This window comes from Oryctolagus cuniculus, chromosome 2 (assembly GCF_964237555.1).
Source record: "Oryctolagus cuniculus chromosome 2, mOryCun1.1, whole genome shotgun sequence".
In the NCBI taxonomy this organism is placed as follows: Eukaryota; Metazoa; Chordata; class Mammalia; order Lagomorpha; family Leporidae; genus Oryctolagus; species Oryctolagus cuniculus.
In genome coordinates, this window is record NC_091433.1 from 197,176,252 (window position 1) to 197,196,959 (window position 20,708).

Below are 20,708 nucleotides of genomic sequence, written 5' to 3' on the forward strand. Positions count from 1 at the left end.
CCTTTTTTGCTGTCATAGCTGTTTTCTTTCTAAAATAAGTAGGTTATTTTTCCAGTTGTTTTCTCTTCTATTTATTTATTAGATGTGTAAGCTAGTTATGTTCCCTTCACCTGAAAGTTATTCATGGCTACTACATGCTTGCCTAATATTCTTGAAAGGATTACATTTAAAGCACAATTTAATGTCTGGAAAACATAGCATTAGACTTTTTAATGCTCCCAGATGTGTTAATTATTATTCTGGAACATCATCATTTTTGAAAGAATTTTAACATAAAGGTGAATAAACTCACAGATTTTTTTCAATTTTTATTTATATAAGGTGAACAATTTTTTCTACTCTTCATTTATTTCTGTAAGATGACTTCACCAGCCCTTTGAGTATATATGTGATGAGGCTTACATCCAGGTATTTAGGGTTCAACTGTGGGGTTTGTGGCAAGTACAGGCAGACCGACCTGTTCTGAGTCACGGAGCTAATGCCCATCAAGACTGCATCTCCAATGAAACAAGGCAAATACATTGAGTCAAGGAGGGACCATCTGGCTAATTCACCCACACGGGAGACTCGGATCTGGAACTTGTCAAATGCAAACCCTGGAGTGCTGAGGTTCCCCCTTTTGTTGGAAACCAAAGGTCCTAGAATAGAATTCTAGGAAGTCTTTTTTTTTTTTAACTTTTAAAAATTTATTTAAGATATGCAAGTTTCATGTAATTTGTATATACAGTTTTATAAACATTGTGATACTTCCCACCCTACTCTCCCTCCCACTCATGCTCCAACCATTCTTCCTTCTCCCTCTTCTATTCCCACTCTTAATTCTTACAAAGATCTATTTAGAAAGCCTTTTATTAACTACTCTGAGTCATCTAAGGTCATTTGGGGAAGGGAAATGCTAACCACCTCTCTCTTCAAGTTTTAATAGCCAACAGGAATCTGGGCACAATTTGCCCCCAGAGTAGTGAGCACTCATGGAACTTGCACATTTGAGCAGCAGGACAGCTGAGTGGGAGTGGGAGTGGTGTGGCCACGAGAAGCATGCTGGTGACATGATCCCCACGGCACTGAGAGGGCTCAGAGCATGGAGATGAGGGGATTCTGTGCTCCAAAGACAAGGGCATGAAGAGTCTGTTGCTAGAGGAGGTGGAAGCACAGCACTTGAAGACCACTCTCCAGATGTTCTGCTATTAAACTCTTAAAAGTTTAGAGCTTTGATGGACTGAAAAATTCCAAAGAATTAAAAAAAAAAAAAAAAAAAAAAAACAAGAAAGGTGGATGGTGTCAAAGAGCTCTTTCTAGATGACAACCAGCTGACTTTCCCCCCAGGCTCAAGAGAATTCAAGACACAAGACAGAGACACTAGGCTTGTGTCAGGGGAAAAACTTCTGGTAGTAGCTCTTGGCGACGTCAATCACGAGCTCCTGAGTACACCCGGAAGCTCCCCTGAGCAGAGTCCTGGGCAGCTGAGAAGACGGTGAATGGCGGGGACCACAGTGTCAGGCAGTGATACTGTGTTGGCAAGAATTTTGCAGCAGACTTCCAACACACACTGGTGCCCAATCATACCGTTCTTGCCAACGTGAATGTAAGAACCAATCTAAGCTGTGCTGACCAATGAAGACTTCCTCAATGAAGACATGGTCCCTGTTATGTAAAGGAAAGAATGTAACACCTGTGCTGAATTTCTTGAATGGTGGCCTTATGCCACTATGACTTTTCACAACAGAGTTGCCCGATCTCCTTGGATAATACAGTCATTCATCACAACAGTCTTGCCATTAAAGATGATATTCTGGCTTCCACACAATGTTTGGCAGCTGACTGTGTTCCCAGAGGCTGTCACAATGTCCTTGGACTTGGACAGCAGCTCACCCAGCTCTGCGGCCACCAACTCCTTTCCACACCTCTGGATCCTGTCAAAGCACACCCAAATGTCCAGGATTCAGAGGAATGAATTTCATGTATTTCATATACACAGATGTAGGAGCATAGTGATCCTCCCTCCCACCCATGCTTCTGTCCTCTCTCTTCCTTCCTTTCTTAGTCTTTGTTTTTATTTTTACCATGGCATAATTTCAGTTTATTTCATAATAATAAGCTTAACCCTCCACTAAATGAAAAATTCAACAAATAGTTGAAAGAGACATTATTCCTCAACAGTAGAGACAAGGGCTGTAAACAATAATCATCTCAAAATGTCAATTTCTCTCTTATACATTACATTTTCACAGATACTTTTAAATTTGGGAGCAAGAGGTAGAGTGTTTGAGGTTTCATGATCATCTGTACCTCCAAATGTCACAGTTTCTTTGTCCACTTACTAATTTATTGGCTTCTAAAACAAGTTTGTTGACTTTTTAAATTTGCTTTGTGTAGAATTTCTATTTTGCTCCATTTGCTTTTCTGTTTTGTATTTGTTGTAATGCTACTTTTTTGCATTTTGAAAATTGTGGTATCATAGTGTATTGCTCTGTGGGTTTTAGCAAATAAACACAGTGATGTAACTCCCATAATTAAGGTATAAATAAACTCTAGTGCTCCAAGAGCTCACCAGTGCCCCTCCAACCCCAAGCAGCCACAGATATGCTTTCAGCCCAGAGTGGTGTGTTTTCTTTTAAATTTTCCCAGGATTGATTGTAAATGAAATATTTTAGTACGTAACCCTTTGAGTTCTTCTGAAAAAAAAACTTTATTTTTTACTTAGTGTAATGCATGTGGAATTTATCTATGTTTTTCCATTTTATGGCTGAATAGCATTTGCTTTCTTGATGCACCATAGTTTATTTGTGCCCTCCTTAGTTGAAATGCAGGTCATTTCCAAATTTGGATGCCTATGAATAAAAGTGGTGAATGTTTGCTTACAGTTCCATGAACACAGGCTTTTATTTAATTTAGCTAAATACTCAGGAATGGGATTGATGAATCATTGATCATATCCAAATTCAACTTCTGTATGGAAAGTAAGAATAAAAAGGTAAGATACATTTATTTCTGAAGCAACTAAAAAACTAGACAACATGTATGGAATGTGTGCTTCAGGATATCAGATATCAAGCTATGAAGGCAGAGATCACCACAAGGGTCCACAAGCGAGGTGAACCTTGGGACTGCCTGGATTACTGTTTGAACAAAAGTTTCCAGACCACAGCACAGGCAGAGGGACCCCTTTTAAATAAAAGGTCACAATGGATTAGCATTTACAAAAGAAAAAAGGTATATCATTAAAATATAATTTAAAAGAGCCCTGGAGAGGCTATATTAATATCATACAAAGTCAATTTCAGAGCCAACAATTTTAATCAGAATAAAATGGGTTATTCCCTAATGATAAAGGAGCCACATCATCTGGAATATTGGAAAATGTAAAGACTTTTAAAAAAGTTGATACAACTAAAAGCAGAAACCAGAAAATCCACTCTGACTAGAGTCAGAGTACCCAACATTGTTTTCAAAAGGTGATAGACAAGTAGGTGGAAACTGGAATATTGTCTGTCTTACAAATATTGTCTGAGTACTTACAAAGAGCATGCTATATGGGTGGGGTCTTCCACGAACTCCAGTTAGATTGTGTTAGTTGATCTGCTTCTGCTGGTATAATTTCCTCAAAGATCCCATGTGTTCATGTGTGATGCCTCAGAGATTTGCTCCATTAGACAAGAGGTTTATCCACAGATATTTCTCTTTTCCAACACTATCTCTGTCCCCTGCTGAAATGGATGGGTGATAAGCCCTTAAGACTCCTAGATGACCTATGTTTTCATTAATAAATTGTTACTCACGAGCTTTAACTATTCAAAGACCTTTTGTATGACTCAATAGGATAAACTTTTGATCTGTCTGAAGTACTGGTAAAAGTTATTGCACAACCTCCCAGGCTTTTTCTTCAAAGCATCCTTTTCTGGAAGTTGGCCTCACTATTTCAGAAACATTTTGCAATCTGGGCAGGCTGGTAATTTCCCAAATCATCAAATCTAGGACCGATTTTGTTTGACTGTTATTCCTTTATCACTTTCCTCTCAAGGTCTATTGTAAGAAGCAAGCGAATTTTAAAAAGATTTAAAAATTAAAAAATACTACCTTTGAAAATATTCTCAATACTCTGACTTAGAGAAATCTGCTTGGAAATCATCTTATCTAGCAAACCAAATTTAAAATTTGTGCTTTCCAGAGGATGGTCCAATCCTTGGGCCCCTGACACCCACATGGGAGACCTAGAGGAGGCTCCTGGCTCCTGACTTCAGCCATGGCTCAGTCCTGGCCATTGAGGGCCACCTGGGAAGTAAACCAGAGGATGGTTCCTTCTGTATCAGCCTCTCTCTCTCTCTGTAACTCCACCTTTTAAATAAATAAATATTTAAAAAAAAACCAGGGCTTTCTCTGTAACTTCAAGACATGATCCCACTGAGCTTTCTGCTACCATCTATCACAATCACACGACCCCCTTTCTTCCAGTTCCTATGTTCATCTCTCGCTTTCCTTGGGAAGCTTCCCATACAGGGATCTCAGTGTGCGTATTTCTGCCAGTTGTCTGCTTGTGACGATGGAGGAATTCACCACTGACTATGTGTTCTCTTCCCTGGTCCTTAATAGTTGTTCATTTGTTCTATATCAAGAACATTGGTCAAAACTCTATCCAGTAGGGAAGACATTGTATGAAATTCATAAATTGTATCTTACCTTGAAGCACAAATCACAGATGCAATGATTTATTTACTTATGTAAAATTTTTGAGATAGAAATTAATTGAAGTACTCATTAGTTTGAATAGAAATGAATGCCAGACATATTTAGCAGTAAATTCTTTTTTGATTTACAAAAGTTCCAACGTAAAAAGGTAGAAGCTGTGGCTCTTTAAAAACATTTACTGCTGAAATGTAACCGGGTGTCCCATGGGTTGTTTTTTTCCCTTTTTATGCTTATTTTCATTTGAGAGAGAGAGAGAGAGAGAGAGAAGAGAGGTCTTCCATCTGCTAGCTCACTCCCCAAAGGCCCACATTATCCAGGGTGGGACAGGATGAAGCCAAGGCCTGGAACTCTGCCTGCGTCTCCCTCAGGGTGGCAGGTACTCAACTACCTGACCCATCATCCGTTTCTTCTCAGGATGCACTTATGTTGCTAAAACTGTATCGTAAATACATGAAATTTATTCCCCTTATATAAATAGTTAAAAAGTTTAAAAAAAGGAAGAAGTGGTGTGGTCAGGACTAGAATCAGGCCCTCTGACACACTGTGCAGGCATCCCAAATGATGGCTTAACCTGCTGTGCCACAACTCCTGCTCTGAGAATGTGTGTCTTTACAAAGAGACAGACAAAAAGCAAAGCATAGTTTTCTGTCTTGCATTTTGTTCACCCCTGTGGAAGAAAGTAGAAATCATATATTTAAAAAGTATTGTGCTTAATTATGACAAGCACAAAAATTGGGTTTTCAATTTATGAATTTAAGAAGAAAAGTTATTTGTCATTAAAAATAGAGTTAAGGAATTTTGATTTGAAGAGTAGTGAGTTTAAAAAAGAAGTAAACATGGGGCCGTCATTGTGGCATAATGGGTAAAGCTGCCACCTGCAGTGCCTGCATCCCATATGGGTGCCAATTTGAGTCCCAGCTGCTCCACTTCTGTTCCAGCTCTCTGCTATGGCCTGGGAAAGCGGTGGAGGATGGCCTAAGGCCTTGGGCCCCTGCACCCACATGGAAGATCTGGAGGAAGCTGCTGGCTCCTGGCTTTGGATCTGCACAGCTCCAGCCACTGTGGCCATCTGGGGAGTGAACCAGTGGATGAAAGACCTCTCTCTTTCATTGTCTCTGCCTCTCTGTAATTCTGCCTTTCAAATAAATAAATAAATCTTAAAAATAAAGTAAACTGGGGCCGACGCTGTGGCACAGTGGGTTAACACCCTGGCCTGAAGCGACTGAATCCCCTATGGACGCTGGTTTGAGATCGGACTGCTCCACTTCCGATCCAACTCTGCAATGGCCTGAGATAGCAGTAGAAGATGAGCCAAGTCCTTGGGCCTCTGCACCTGTGTGGGAGACCAGGAAGAAGCTCCTGGCCCTTGGCTTCAGATCAGCGCAGCTCTGGCCATTGTGGTCATCTGGGGAGTGAACCAGTGGAAGGAAGACCTCTCTCTCTCTCTCTCTGTAAATCTTTCAAGTAAATAAAATGAATCTTTAAAAAAATAAACTTATTTCCAATCCATTTTTTTTTAACTTTTGTTTAATGAATATAAATTTCCAAAGTACAGCTTATGGATTATAATGGCTCCCCCCCCCCATAACTTCCCTCCCTCCCGCAACCCTCCCCTTTCTCACTCCCTCTCCCCTTCCATTCACATCAAGATTCATTTTCGTTTCTCTTTATATACAGAAGATCAGTGTAGCATATATTAAGTAAAGATTTCAACAGTTTGCACTCACATAGAAACACAAAGTGAAAAATAGTGTTTGAGTACTAGTTATAGCATTAAATCACAATGTACAGCACATTAAGGACAGAGAGACTACATGAGGAGTAAGTGCACAGTGACTCCTGTTGTTTACTTAACAATTTGACACTCTTGTTTGTGACATCAGTAACCACCCCAGGCTCTTGTCATGAGTTGCCAAAGCTATGGAAGCCTTTTGAGTTCACCGATTCTGATCTTATTTAGACAAGGTCATAGTCAAAGTGAAAGTTCTCTCCTCCCTTCAGAGAAAGGTACCTCCTTCTTTAATGACCTGTTCTTTCCACTGGGATCTCACTCGTGGAGATCTTTCATTTAGGTCATTTGTTTTCCAGAGTGTCTTGGCTTTCCATGCCTAAAATACTCTCATGGGCTCTTCAGCCAGATCCAAATGTCTTAAGGGCTGATTCTGAGGCCAGAGTGCTGTTTAGGACATCTGCCATTCTATGAGTCTGCTGTGTATCCCGCTTCCCATGTTGGATTGTTCTCTCCCTTTTTTATTCTATCAGTTAGTATTAGCAGACACTAGTCTTGATTATGTGATCCCTTTGACTCTTAGTCCTATCATTATGATCAATTATGAACTGAAACCGTTTTCATTATTTGGGATTTTAGTATAGACATGTTCTACACCTGACACTGAGTTTCTATTTCCTCATCCTCCCTTAAGTTTTTTTCTCAAAGCTATTGTTTACTATTTATAAGGTTCTAGCAGAAAAGTCTCTCATCCTGTAGTTCTGAATAAATGTGACTATATTTGATTAATCATGGACAACCATGAAGCAATCCTTTTCTATCCCAGAACTGAATTTGGTGGATGCAGACCATGTAAATTGGTTTCTACTAAAAAATCTTGGGTTCCTGAAATTCATGGTTTGGAAAACTTGAAATAATATTCCTTTTGGCATTTTTCTTGGTGAAATATCAATCCCCAGTTATCTCTTTGAACAGCTAATTTCAGCTTAGGGAAGCTCTTTTCTTTATTGATGGCAATAAAACCACAGATTCATTTAAATATATAGATGAATGACTCCAAATTTCTTTACACATTTCTCTGCACACATTCATATAGTGCTATGTGGCAAATATTCAAGTGCTCTTTTCAGGAACAGATGGTTTAGACACAATTAATAAGGAGCCTTGAATTATTTGCATATTCATTAGATAATATCAGTTATCCCTCAGCCAGAACAAAGAATCACACAAATGGCATTCGTGTTTCCTCCCATTAACACATTATTAAAAGCAAACTGTCTATGTTACAAAAGAGACAGATAGTGATCCTTGACTGTATGGTATTACCCATTTGGGTTTTTCACATGATAATGAAAGTGTAATTTATTCTGGTTTTCAGTCCTGCTGCACCCTTCTCCACTGAGTTGTCCCCATCCTGCCTCTCCCCACATGACACCCACAGCAAAGTCACCTCAGGTAGGGTAGAACATTTGTTCTTTCACCTTATAAAGGTAGACTAGATAACTGGGGTGAGAACTTAAAAAACAAAACAAACAAAAAGACCACAACAACTTTGTGATACTGGAATCCACTTGAAAAATTTTGTGGTGACTATAAAACACAGAAAAATTTACAGATAAAGCATCAAATCAATTTTTATTTAAAGTTTTTAGTTGGCCGGCGCCACAGCTCAACAGGCTAATCCTCCGCCTTGCGGCACCAGCACACCGGGTTCTAGTGCCGGTCGGGGCGCCAGATTCTGTCCCGGTTGCCCCTCTTCCAGGCCAGCTCTCTGCTGTGGCCCGGGAGTGCAGTGGAGGATGGCCCAAGTCCTTGGGCCCTGCACCCGCATGGGAGACCAGGATAGGCACCTGGCTCCTGGCTTCGGATCAGCGGGATGCACCGTCCGCAGCGGCCATTGGAGGGTGAACCAACAGCAAAAAGGAAGACCTTTCTCTCTGTCTCTCTCTCTCTATCCACTCTGCCTGTCAAAAACAAAAAAAAAGTTTTTAGTCAACAGATAACATTATACTTTTTTTTATCATGTGTAACACGAGGATTAACCAAGTGAGCCATGGCGCCAGCCCCTCTATCTTATTTTTCATTTTTAAATATCCAAATTGAATCACCTTGCCTTTCTCCTGTGAATTTATGGTCACTTGTTGTAAATATAAAAGAATGCTGGGATAGTATCAGAAACCCAGGATAAATTGCTTCTCTATTACTTTAAAAATCCAAATGAAGCTATTTCTATGCAAAGCTCTCATTTCTCAGAGGATAAGTAAAGGCACATCTGCGGAAACCTCACAATGTCATGGCTGTACCTTAGGCTGCCACCAACACCTTGCTTTGGACATGAGTGACAGGGAGGTCACTGCCTTCTAGCACTTTGCAGTCAGACTTGGGCAACACTAGCCACGTTTGGCCCCGTCAATCCCAATCAGAGAAAATGAGGATGTGGCTCTGCAGCCACACAAGGCACATTTTGAATGCTCAAGAGCCACACATGACCAGGGGCTGCTGGGACACAGAGCATGCGGTGCAACGTTCCCCTCCACACACAGAGTCCTCTGAGACCACTTACCAGAAGGTTCCCCCTTGAGGCAAACGTCAGCGCTCTGGGGAGAACTGAGAATGACGCGCAGACATGGCAGACTGCAATAAGCAGTGAATTCCCACAGTGAGGGATGCTGAGTCATTTATATTAGAAGTAAGAAGTGAGGACAATTTCATGAAAGGAGAAGAGTATATCCGACAGGAGTTGAGAATTACTCATCACGGAATTTCACATCTAGACTGAATTGAAAACACAAGAAAAATCCCATTTCCTCTTCTATTCATTTTTTAATTATTTTATTTATTTATCTATTTATTTGAGAAGACAAATAGAGATTTCTCATCCACTTTTCACTCCCCAAAGCCATCAACTACTAGAACTGGGCCAGGCTGAAGTCAGAAGCTGGAAACTCAATTTCGGGTCTTCCACTTGGGTGACAGAGATTCAAGAACTTGAGTCAGCCCCTGTTACCCACTGCAGTGTACATTAGCAGGAAGTTGGAATCAGGGACAGAGCAGGAACTGGAACCCAAACATTCTGATATGGAATGTGGGCATTTCAGCCAGCAACTCAACTGTTAGGTTTAACACTCACACCTCAGGGTTTTCAAGTCAATTAGTACATGACGAAGAACAGTTTTTCAGATATTTTCAAAGAAAATATATTGTATTCAGCTGCCCTACTTAAAATTTGAAATAAGAAGAAATTAGGGCCAGTGCCGAGGCTCACTAGGCTAATCCTCCGCCTGTGGCGCCAGCACCTCGGGTTCTAGTCCTGGTCCTGGTGCCAGATTCGGTCCCGGTTGCTCCTCTTCTACTCCAGCTCTCTGCTGTGGCCCAGGAGTGCAGTGCAGGATGGCCCAAGTGCTTGGGCCCCTGCACCCGCCTGGGAGACCAAGAAGAAGCACCTGGCTCCTGGCTTTGGATCTGCACAGTGCGCTGGCTGCAACGCGCTGGCCATCATAGTGGCCACTTGGGGGGTGAACCAACAGAAAAAGGAAGACCTTTCTCTCTGTCTCTCTCTCTTACTGTCTAACTCTGCCTGGCCAAAAGAGAAAAAAAAAAAAGAGGAAGAAATTAGTATATACAATCTTGCATTCTCAACAAATATTTATTGAGTCCCTTAGATGATATCAAAATTCCATACTTTAAAGATAGCAAGGTCTTGGCTATTGTGAATTGTGCTGCAATAAACATTAGGGTGCAGACCGCTTTTTTGTTTATCAATTTAAACTCCTTTGGGTAAATTCCAAGGAGTGGGATGGCTGGGTCGAATGGTAGGGTTATATTCAGGTTTCTGAGGAATCTCCAGACTGATTTCCATAGTGGCTTGACCAGTTTGCATTCCCACCAACAGTGGGTTAGTGTCCCTTTTTCCCCACATCCTCGCCAGCATCTGTTGTTGGTAGATTTCTGTATGTGAGCCATTCTAACCGGGGTGAGGTGAAACCTCATTGTGGTTTTGATTTGCATTTCCCTGATTGCTAGTGACCTTGAACATTTTTTCATGTGCCTGTTGGCCATTTGGATTTCCTCTTTTGAAAAATGTCTATTGAAGTCCTTGGCCCATCTCTTAAGTGGGTTGTTGGTTTTGTTTTTGTGGAGTTTCTTGATCTCTTTGTAGATTCTGGTTATTAACCCTTTATCTGTTGCATAGTTTGCAAATATTTTTTCCCATTCTGTCGGTTGTCTCTTCACCAACCTAAATGCCCATCAACGGTAGACTGGATAAAGAAATTATGGGATATGTATTCTTTAGAGTACTATACCGCAGTAAGAAACAACGAAATCCAGTCATTTGCAACAAAATGGAGGAATCTGGAACACATCATGCTGAGTGAAGTAAGCCAGTCCCAAAGGGACAAATACCATATGTTCTCCCTGATCGGTGACAACTGACTGAACACCAAAAAGGAAACCTCCTGAAGTGAAATGGACACTATGAGAAATGGTGACTTGATCAGCATAGCCCTGACTGCTAATGGACAACTTAATACATTATCCCTCATAGTATTTTTTTTTGTCTGTTCTACTTAATATGACTGGTTTAATTCTGTAATTATCACACAGTTATTCTTAAGTGTTGAAAATTAACTGAAATGTGATCCCTGTTAAACATAAGAGTGGGAATAAGAGAGGGAAGAGATGTATAATTTGGGGCATGCTCGGGCTGACTTGCCCCAATTGGTAGAGTTGGAAACATACCAGGGGATTCCAATTCAATCCCATCAAGGTGGCATGTGCCAATGCCATCTCACTACTCCAAGTGATCAATTTCAGTTCACAATTGATCATAATGAAAGGACTAAGAGTCAAAGGGAGCACATAAACAAGTCTAGTATCTGCTAACACCAACCGATAGAATAAATAAAGGGGAGAGTGATCCAACATGGGAAGTGAGATACTCAGCAGACTCATAGAATGGCGGATGTCCTAAATAGCACTCTGGCCTCAGAATCAGCCCTAAAGGCACTCGGATCTGGCTGAAAAGCCCATGAGAGTATTTCAGGCATGGAAAGCCAAGACACTCTGGCAAAAAGATCTCTGTGAGTGAGATCCCAGTGGAAAGAACAGGTCTTCAAAGAGGGAGGTGCCTTTCTCTGAAAGGAGGAGAGAACCTCCACTTTGACTATGACTGTGTCTAAACAAGATAAGAGTCGGAGAACTCAAGGGGCTTCCATAGCCTTGGAAACTCATAACTGGTGCATAGGGAGATTACTGATGCCATAAACAGGAGTGTCAATTGGTAAAGTCAACAACAGGAGTCACTGTGCACTTACTCCTCATGTAGGATCTCTGTCCTTAACGTGCTGTACACTGAGGCTTAATGCTATAACGAGTACTCAAACAATATATTTCACTTTGTGTTTCTATGGGGGTGCAAACGACTGAAATCTTTACTTAATGTACACTAAACTGATCTTCTGTAAAAAAAAAAAAGAAAAAAAGAAAGAAATTATCAATTCCCAACTTGACTCTCACTGGGATTAAACATGACAATAGGTCTGATCTGATTTCATCATCATTTAAAAAAAAATCATCTATTATTTTTCACTTTATGTTTCTGCGTGGGAGCAAACTGTTGAAATACTTACTTAAGGTATATTAAGCTGATCTTCTGTATATTAAGATAATCGAAAATGAATCTTGATGTGAATGGAAGGGGAGAGGGAGTGGGAAAGGGGAGGGTTGTGGGTGGGAGGGACGGTATGGGGGGAAGCCATTGTAATCCATAAGTCGTACTTTGGAAATTTATATTCATTAAATAAAAGATAAAAAAAAAATAAAGATAGCAAGATGCAAGACCTGTTACTCTATTAAAAAGAAAAAAAAACTATTTATTTGAAAGTCAGAATTACAGAGAGGGAGAGACAGAGAGAGATCTTCCATCTGCTGGATCACTCCCCAAATGGCCACAATAGCTGGAGCTGTGTCAAGCTGAAGCCAGGAGACAGAAGCTTCATCCAGGTCTTCTATGTACACGGCAGGGGACCAAGCACTTGGGCCATCTTCTACTGATTTTCCCAGGCCATTAGCATGGAGCTTGATCAGAATTAGAGCACCTGGGACAGGAACCAGAATGGATGTGGGATGCCAGTGTCAAAGGCAATGGCTTTACCTGCTATGCCACAACACCATCCCCAATCTATTGTTCTTGAAGAGCTATACATTTACATATAAATAGGTCAATCACTATATACAATTGCGAGGTTTGTGACTTGTAATGGGAGCTGACACAGTTTGAAGAAAGAAGGAAAGGGAAGGTCATGGGACTAGAGGTGTTAAGAGAGAATCCCAAGAGATAAATTCAGGCTGGAAAACTTGCAGAGAGAGGTAAAGGCAGAAAAGAGAAGGAAAACAACAGACGAGAAGGAGTCAGCAGAGGACATTTGCTGAACATAAGCAGAGTCCGGCTGCTCTTGATGGGTGAGTCCTCTCTGCAATGGATACCTGCAACTTTCCAATGCCTCCGTAGTGAGTCCCCAGCAAGTGTGTGGATTGGCAATCACAAGCGATCACCACGGCCTCCATGGTGCTTCACGGGAGAGGCTCTGGATAGGGATGGAGGAAGAGTTTGTGCAACAGACCGAGTGTCCAGAGGGGGTCTCAGGCACTACTGGAGGGTGTGTGCATGCTGTGATGGCAGGCAGGGGAGTCAGCCTGGGTATCCCACCATGCCACTGCTTTTCCCTCCCTAGCCACCACTCTCCAGCTTGACAGTGTAGCAAGAAAACCCTGGGAGCCCAGCCCTGGAAAGTGTCCCCTGCTCCAGTGTTGGAGATGCCCAGGGTCCAGTGCCACACTCCGGGCCTGCTTCCTGCTGCCACGGAGGAGAGAAGGGGCTGGTGTGAGAACCTGAGCCCCTGTGAGAGCAGCCAGCTCTAGGAGAGCAGGAGGTCTCCTAAGGCAGAGAGGGAAGGGAGTATGCAAGAACATGGCAATTTTTCTAGTAGCTACGGAGACTGGACAGACAGCTGGCTGTGGAGCTACTGTCCACCTCTGGACTGGGGCCAGCTCCAGGCGTTCTTCAGGACTCCTGTGAGGCTGGAATGTGCAGGATTTCATTAGTTCATCCCTGGAGAATGTGTCAGAGCAGGACACAAGGGAGAGCAACCCACAGCAACCCATCTTGGAACACTTCCCACGAGAATACAGATGAGAATTATTTGATGGAGTCACACAGTCTCATGATTTCAATTAATAACTCCAAAATCTCTACCCCTAACTGCTTGTTCAAGCTAAAATTCATATTCCCAATTGCCCTGGAAGCAGTTCCCCGAATCATCTGAAAACCCAGGTCTTCTGGACCCCTCAGATGGTCTAAACCATAGACTTTACTGTCACTTTCCTCAAGTTTGCTTCTTCTTTTTTTTTTTTTTATCTTATATTTAATGAATATAAATTTCCAAAGTACGACTCATGGGTTACAATGGCTTTCCCCCCCATACCGTCCCTCCCACCCACAACCCTCCCCTTTCCCACTCCCTCTCCCCTTCCATTCACATCAAGATTCATTTTCGATTATCTTAATATACAGAAGACCAGCTTAGTATACCTTAAGTAAGTATTTCAACAGTTTGCTCCCACACAGAAACATAAAGTGAAAAATAATAGATGATTTTTTTTAAATGATGATGAAATCAGATCAGACCTATTGTCATGTTTAATCCCAGTGAGAGTCAAGTTGGGAATTGATAATTTCTTTTTTTTTTTTTTTTTTTTTTTACAGAAGATCAGTTTAGTGTACATTAAGTAAAGATTTCAATCGTTTGCACCCACATAGAAACACAAAGTGAAATATACTGTTTGAGTACTCGTTATAGCATTAAGCCTCAGTGTACAGCACATTAAGGACAGAGATCCTACATGAGGAGTAAGTGCACAGTGACTCCTGTTGTTGACTTTACAAATTGACACTCCTGTTTATGGCATCAATAATCTCCCTATGCACCAGTCATGAGTTTCCAAGGCTATGGAAGCCCCTTGAGTTCTCCAACTCTTATCTTGTTTAGACAAGGTCATAGTCAAAGTGGAGGTTCTCTCCTCCCTTCAGAGAAAGGCACCTCCCTCTTTGAAGACCTGTTCTTTCCACTGGGATCTCACTCACAGAGATCTTTTTGCCAGAGTGTCTTGGCTTTCCATGCCTGAAATACTCTCATGGGCTTTTCAGCCAGATCCGAGTGCCTTTAGGGCTGATTCTGAGGCCAGAGTGCTATTTAGGACATCCGCCATTCTATGAGTCTGCTGAGTATCTCACTTCCCATGTTGGATCACTCTCCCCTTTATTTATTCTATCGGTTAGTGTTAGCAGATACTAGACTTGTTTATGTGCTCCCTTTGACTCTTAGTCCTTTCATTATGATCAATTGTGAACTGAAATTGATCACTTGGAATAGTGAGATGGCATTGGCACATGCCACCTTGATGGGATTGAATTGGAATCCCCTGGTATGTTTCCAACTCTACCAATTGGGGCAAGTCAGCCCGAGCATGCCCCAAATTATTCTTAAGTGTTGAAAATTAACTGAAATGTGATCCCTGTTAAACATAAAAGTGGGAATAAGAGAGGGAAGAGATGTATAATCAAGTTTGCTTCTCCACCAGCAGTTCTACCCTCATTGTGAGTGCTAACAGCTCTACCCACCTTTGAAAGCATTCTGACCTCCCTCCTCCTCCTCAGTAGTCTGGGACCACACCCCTTGACTGAGTCTATGCCTGAGACCTCAGGTCCAGTGTCTCTCGAGCATTTTCTGTGACCCAGCAAGGGACGGGCGTTTTCACGTGGATCACTGATTTAGGCTAGAGGCTTTGCCCCAACTTGTAGGTGCTCTTTCGTCCCATCAATTTTTCCCATCAACTGAAGCAACAGCATGTTACAAAAAATTCAATGAAAATAGAATTAAAAGAGAGTGGATGATTCTCATGAGCTTTTTGATGTGAAAACATGCCTTTGTGCTGGAGTTTTGAGTCTTTCTTTCCTCCCCTTGCAGTTCATTAGGTCGAGAAAGGAAGCACATTGCTATGTTCGTTGAGCACAACACACAATTTCTGAAAAATTTTTATTGAGGATATTCGTATTCATTCATTTATAAATTACCAAAAGTTGTGAAGCACTATATTTGGAGGCACTACTTTTAAAAACATACAACAGAGTGAATGTTTAATGGTTAATCAGGTTAAAATGCCCACAGTCCCCTGTCACAGTGCCCAGGATTAAGCTCCTGCTGCACCTACCACCCCAGCTTCTTTCTCATGTGCATCCTGTGAGGCAGCAGCTGACAGCACAAGCAACTGAGTCCCTGCCACTCACTGGGAGACATGAATTGAGTTCTTGGCTCCTGACTTTGCCCTGGCCCCAGTCCTTGTGGACATGGGCATGTGGAGAATGCACCAGCCGATGGAAGTCAGCCTCTCTCTCTCTCTCTCTCTCTCTCTCTGTGTGTGTGTGTATCAGATAAAATGATAAATACCCAAATAAATTTTTAAGAAAAGATGAGAGGGGCCAGCAGCTGCCCGACTAGGGGCCCCGGGGCCGCGGGCTCTGCCGACGACCTTGGGCTCCGTGTCCAGTCAGCAGTTTGCAGGTGGCTGCACCAAGGCGGTGCCGGAGGATGTGGCCCAGGTGGCAGATGAGCCGCAGCTGCTGCACAGGGCCCGGCATCTATAAGTGGTTCAACGTGCGCACGGGGTTGGGCTTCCTGCCCATGACCGCCCGCGCCGGGGTTGCGCTCGACCCCCGGGTGGACGTCTTCGTGCACCAGAGTAAGCTGCACATGGAGGGCTTCCGGAGCCTGAAGGAGGGTGAAGCAGCGGAATTCACCTTCAAGAAGTCCGCCAAGGGCCTGGAATCCATCCGTGTCGCCGGACCTACTGGGGTGTTCTGTATAGGCAGCGAGAGGTGGCCAAAGGGGAAGAGCGTGCAAAGCGCAGATCTAAACGAGACGGGTGCTACAACTGTGGCGGTCTAGACCATCATGCCAAGGAGTGCAAGCTGCCACCCCAACCGAAGAAGTGCCACTTCTGCCAGAGCATCACCATATGGTGGCCTCGCGCCCCTGAAGGCCCAGCAGGCCCCCAGCTCCCAGGGAAAGCCAGCCTACTTCCGGGAGGATGAGGGGGAGATCCACAGCCCTGCCATGCTCCCCGAGGCCCAGAATTGAGCCACAGTGGGTGGGGGCTGGTTTTTTGGCTATCAGGAAGTTTCAAGGAGCAGGCATCAACTGCAGAGTGGAGAAAGTGGGGACAGGGTGGGTTGGGGGGAGCTGGCATTGCCACGTGTCCCAGGCTGGGGCTCACAGCATCACCGCTTTTTCCCTCTTGCCGGGAGGAAGGAGTGAGGCAGGGAATTCCAACCATGCTGTATCCAAATGCAATTAAGGGGTTTGGGGGATATCACGCTGTAGCCTGCATGCTTTATCTGAGGCCCCGCGTGCCAAATCTCTAGCTTTGGAAAGTCACCTGGATGGGGGAAGTTTTCCTTTAGTTACCATGACACAGTAATCACTACAGTCACAGGGCAGGACACTGGCTCCAGATACCACCACTGAGGCCCTCACTTTTGGGTCTCCCTGGAAGCCAAGAATTTGGGAAGGTTAAGGATGTTTTAGTCCTTGCTTCATGTTCACCCCTGGACAGCACAGGATGGGTACAGGGGTATTGGTCTTCAACTCATCCTTACCAGCTCCCATTTTTCACACACGTGCGTGTGCACACAAACACACACACCCTGTTGTGTATAGTGGGCTTCGCCTAAATCTGGTTGCTGAAGGATGGCTCTGTTAAGTGAAGCAAAAGGCCTGTGTCCTAGGATCAGGCAACCCTGACCACGGCTTCCTCCCTGGGCCTTTCAGCTGGCGGGGCCTATCTGACTTCTCTGCACCGTCTTTTCCTGTCCAGACTAATTTTCAATCTTCCGGGAGGAGGAGCTCAATCATGGGACAACCCCATTAACACTTCATCTCCCTGAAACATTTTCAAGGTGGAGGGGGTTTCAAGAGGACACTGTGGCAAAAAAGCCAGCTCCAGGTGGCAAAATGAGGTAGTTCAATAGGCTGTGCACTCCAAATAGTTGCTCTCCATGGTGATAAAAACAACAAAAAGCCTTCCTGCTGTGCAGACCTGGAGCTGCTGAGGACTTATCCCTGAGATTGCTCATGTACCTGAGAACAAAGTGCAGAAATGAGGGCCTTTGATTAAAATATACAAAATGCAAACCCAGACTATTTATAATTATAAAAAAACAAGTTCAAATGCACAAGATACGTCGTTCGCACATAGTTAGTGCAGTTGGCATCCTGGAGAAAGTGGGACCCAAGGTGCAGTTATCCAAGGGAGCAAATAAATAAATCGCATTGGCCCAGAATGGGGTCAGGAGTGAGCTCAGGAGCAGCGGGTCTGGGACTGTTCCCCTAGCCACCCTTTTTATGGATCCTCACAACCCATTGCTTGGGACAGTCCCCAGCACCCTGTCCCGGGATCGAGTTATGAGGAAACAAGATGTGGAAAACCCTGCCTTACTCCCGAGAGAGTCCCTCCCACAGGACGTAGTGGTTTGGGGGTTGGGTCCAGGAATCTGGTCCCACAACCAATCTTCTCACCCTGGCTAGGGTGGCAGGGCACGCTGCCGCTCACAATGCGGAAGTGCTGTGAAACAACCTGGGAAGGGACCCAGAGGAAACCCATCTCCTCACTCAGTGTGGCTGCTCAGCTGTGCTGCAGCAGGAGGCCAGAGAGGGGCAGAGCGGAGGCCAGGGCCCTGCCTCCCCCTTAGTGCTGAGCTTTGGATCCTCCCACCACCTGCAGCCACAGAAGAGGGGCCTCAGCCAGCACCATGGGGACTTCTTTTTTTTTAAGATTATTTATTTATTTATTTGACAGTTAGACAGTGAGAGAGAGACAGAGAAAGGTCTTCCATCCAATGGTTCACTCCCCAAATGGCCACAACGGCCGGAGTTATGCCGATCCAAGGTCAGGAGCCAGGTGCCTCTTCCCAGTCTCTGCAGGTCAGAGACCCAAGCACTTGGGCCATCCCCACTGCCTTCCTGGGCCACAGCAGAGAGCTGAACTGGAGGAGGAGCAACCAGGACTAGAAACTGGTGCCCATATGGGATGCCGGCGCCGTAGGCGGAGGATTAACCTAGTGAGTCATGGCACTGGCCAAGGGGACTTCTGTAGGACATGCATGTCCTGTGAACACAGGCACATGATCTTCAGCAGTGTTTTGAAATACGTGGCATTTAAAAATTTGATTAGAATTAAAATTTGTCTGCAGGATCCCTGAGGAAATCCAATTATGTTTGCCCATAAATAATCAATTATGTTAAATGTAATTTGTTGCATTGTTTGGGCGATAGCTTTACCACCCTAGATGAAACCTGCATGTGGATGTAATCTTCGGAATTTGAAAAGATGGTTAGAAGTCATGGGGAGGAACCTGGTACAACCTCTTCAAACAAAACCCGATAGGAAATATTGTGCTTGCAGAAACAAGGTCAAGCTCTCACCAAATGTTCAGAGATTTTATTTGAAAGTTTTAGACAAACTCAACATGTAATGACTTTTCTCTGTACTTAAATGTAAGATCTTTGTGCAGATATTCTCATACTCAACCCTAAAAGAAAATGACCTTCAAACAACTAATCAATACAGGCTAGCAATACTTCTTTTTTCAAAAAATACAGCTGAGAAAGAATCCCATGGATAAAAATTAATTATTTCTTTCGAATAAATAGGCTTTTCCTCAAAAAACTTATTAAGACCTATTTTAGCAAATCATATCATGAAACATTCATTCCAATTATAATTAATCTTCATTTTATTTCATCTCATAAAATGTTTAATATTTTCTACCTCCTATTAAAAAATAAAATCACATGCTAGGTCATGGACCAATTAAGCTTTTAGTAGTTTTATCTTTCTTTTACATCACATGCATATGAAAAATTTCATCATTATGTCTCACGAAATATGTGGACTAATTTATGAACTTCATAAACTTAATCTCATGTAACAGTTTCTAAAACCTGAATGCCATTATTCCATACAAACACATACACAATATCTGCATATAAACACGTTTACATGTGCTTATACCATCCTTCTCACCTAACAGTTTTAACTTGCCGTTTCATATTGTAATGCATTATTAAAAATTAAAGAATAGCTAATATAAATTTATTCTTGCTTCTGGAAGTTATTTTAAGTATAAATCAATGATCTTAAATCTGTAAAATTTAAATAGTGATGTTTTTGTAATTTATCTAACAAATTGCAATTAGTAATATGTTCTCAGATATATATTTTAATTTTTAAATGTGAATTGGAGACCTTTATTCACAGAAAACTCATTTTGTTGATTGAAAGGTAAATAAAAATGAACTTTACTAAGTTATAAGGAAGACAGGGTCTTATTGAAGTAATTAAGATGAACAGCACATGATAATTTTTTTAAATATTTCATTTATTATTTGAAAGTCAGAGCTTACAAAGAGAGGGAGACAGAGAGAGATCGTCTATCGGCTGATTCACTCCCCAGATAGCCACATGGTCAGGGCCGTGCCGAGATGAAGCCAGGAGCCAGGATTTTCCACCAGGTAAGTAGCAGGGGCCCAAACACTTAGGCCATCCTCTGCTGCTTTTTCCCAGACCCTTAGCAGGGAGCTAAATCCAAAGTGGAGCAGCCAGACACAAATCCGCACCCATATTGGATTCTGGCATTGCAGGCACTGACTTTACCTACTATACCACTACACAGGCCCCACATGATAATATTTTATGAAAAAATAGTGCATTGATGAATTAGCATTTTATCAGTTACCACTTCCTGTTGAACAAAACCACCTCAATTTCAGCGACTAAAAACTAGAATTAACCATGGCTCACAAATGGGTAGATCAACTGAATTGGTCTGGCTGAACAAAGTGGGGGCAGGCTTATGTTGTCTGTGTTAACACACCTGCTCCCAGCTGCCTGTTCCCCCACCTACATGGTAGATGACCAGCAGGCTGCCACCTCATTAGCTGTCATGGGCCACGTTGCATGTCATCCAGGAGTCACGAGGAAGCTCACACAGTCTCCCTCATGTGAAGCACATGGACCTTGTTACACACCAGCCTCAGAGGTGGAGTACAGTGGGTGATCATCCCGGGACTCAGGGTGGAAGCTGTGATTCACTGCAACAATCCAAGAGGAGATGTTTCCACATTTGCAACTCCTTCATAAAACTGTGGAGAAGGCAATACACTTTTAACTAAAAAAT

General features: G+C 42.9%; 2 pseudogenes; one reads left to right on the forward strand and one right to left on the reverse strand.

Moving 5' to 3' along the window:
• Positions 1-1,315: 1,315 nt before the first annotated feature.
• LOC138848745 (dynactin subunit 5-like) lies at positions 1,316-12,982 on the reverse strand (annotated as a pseudogene).
• A 249-nt stretch (positions 12,983-13,231) lies between these two features.
• On the forward strand, positions 13,232-16,720 carry LOC100347781 (protein lin-28 homolog A pseudogene; annotated as a pseudogene).
• The last annotated feature ends 3,988 nt before the right edge of the window (positions 16,721-20,708 follow it).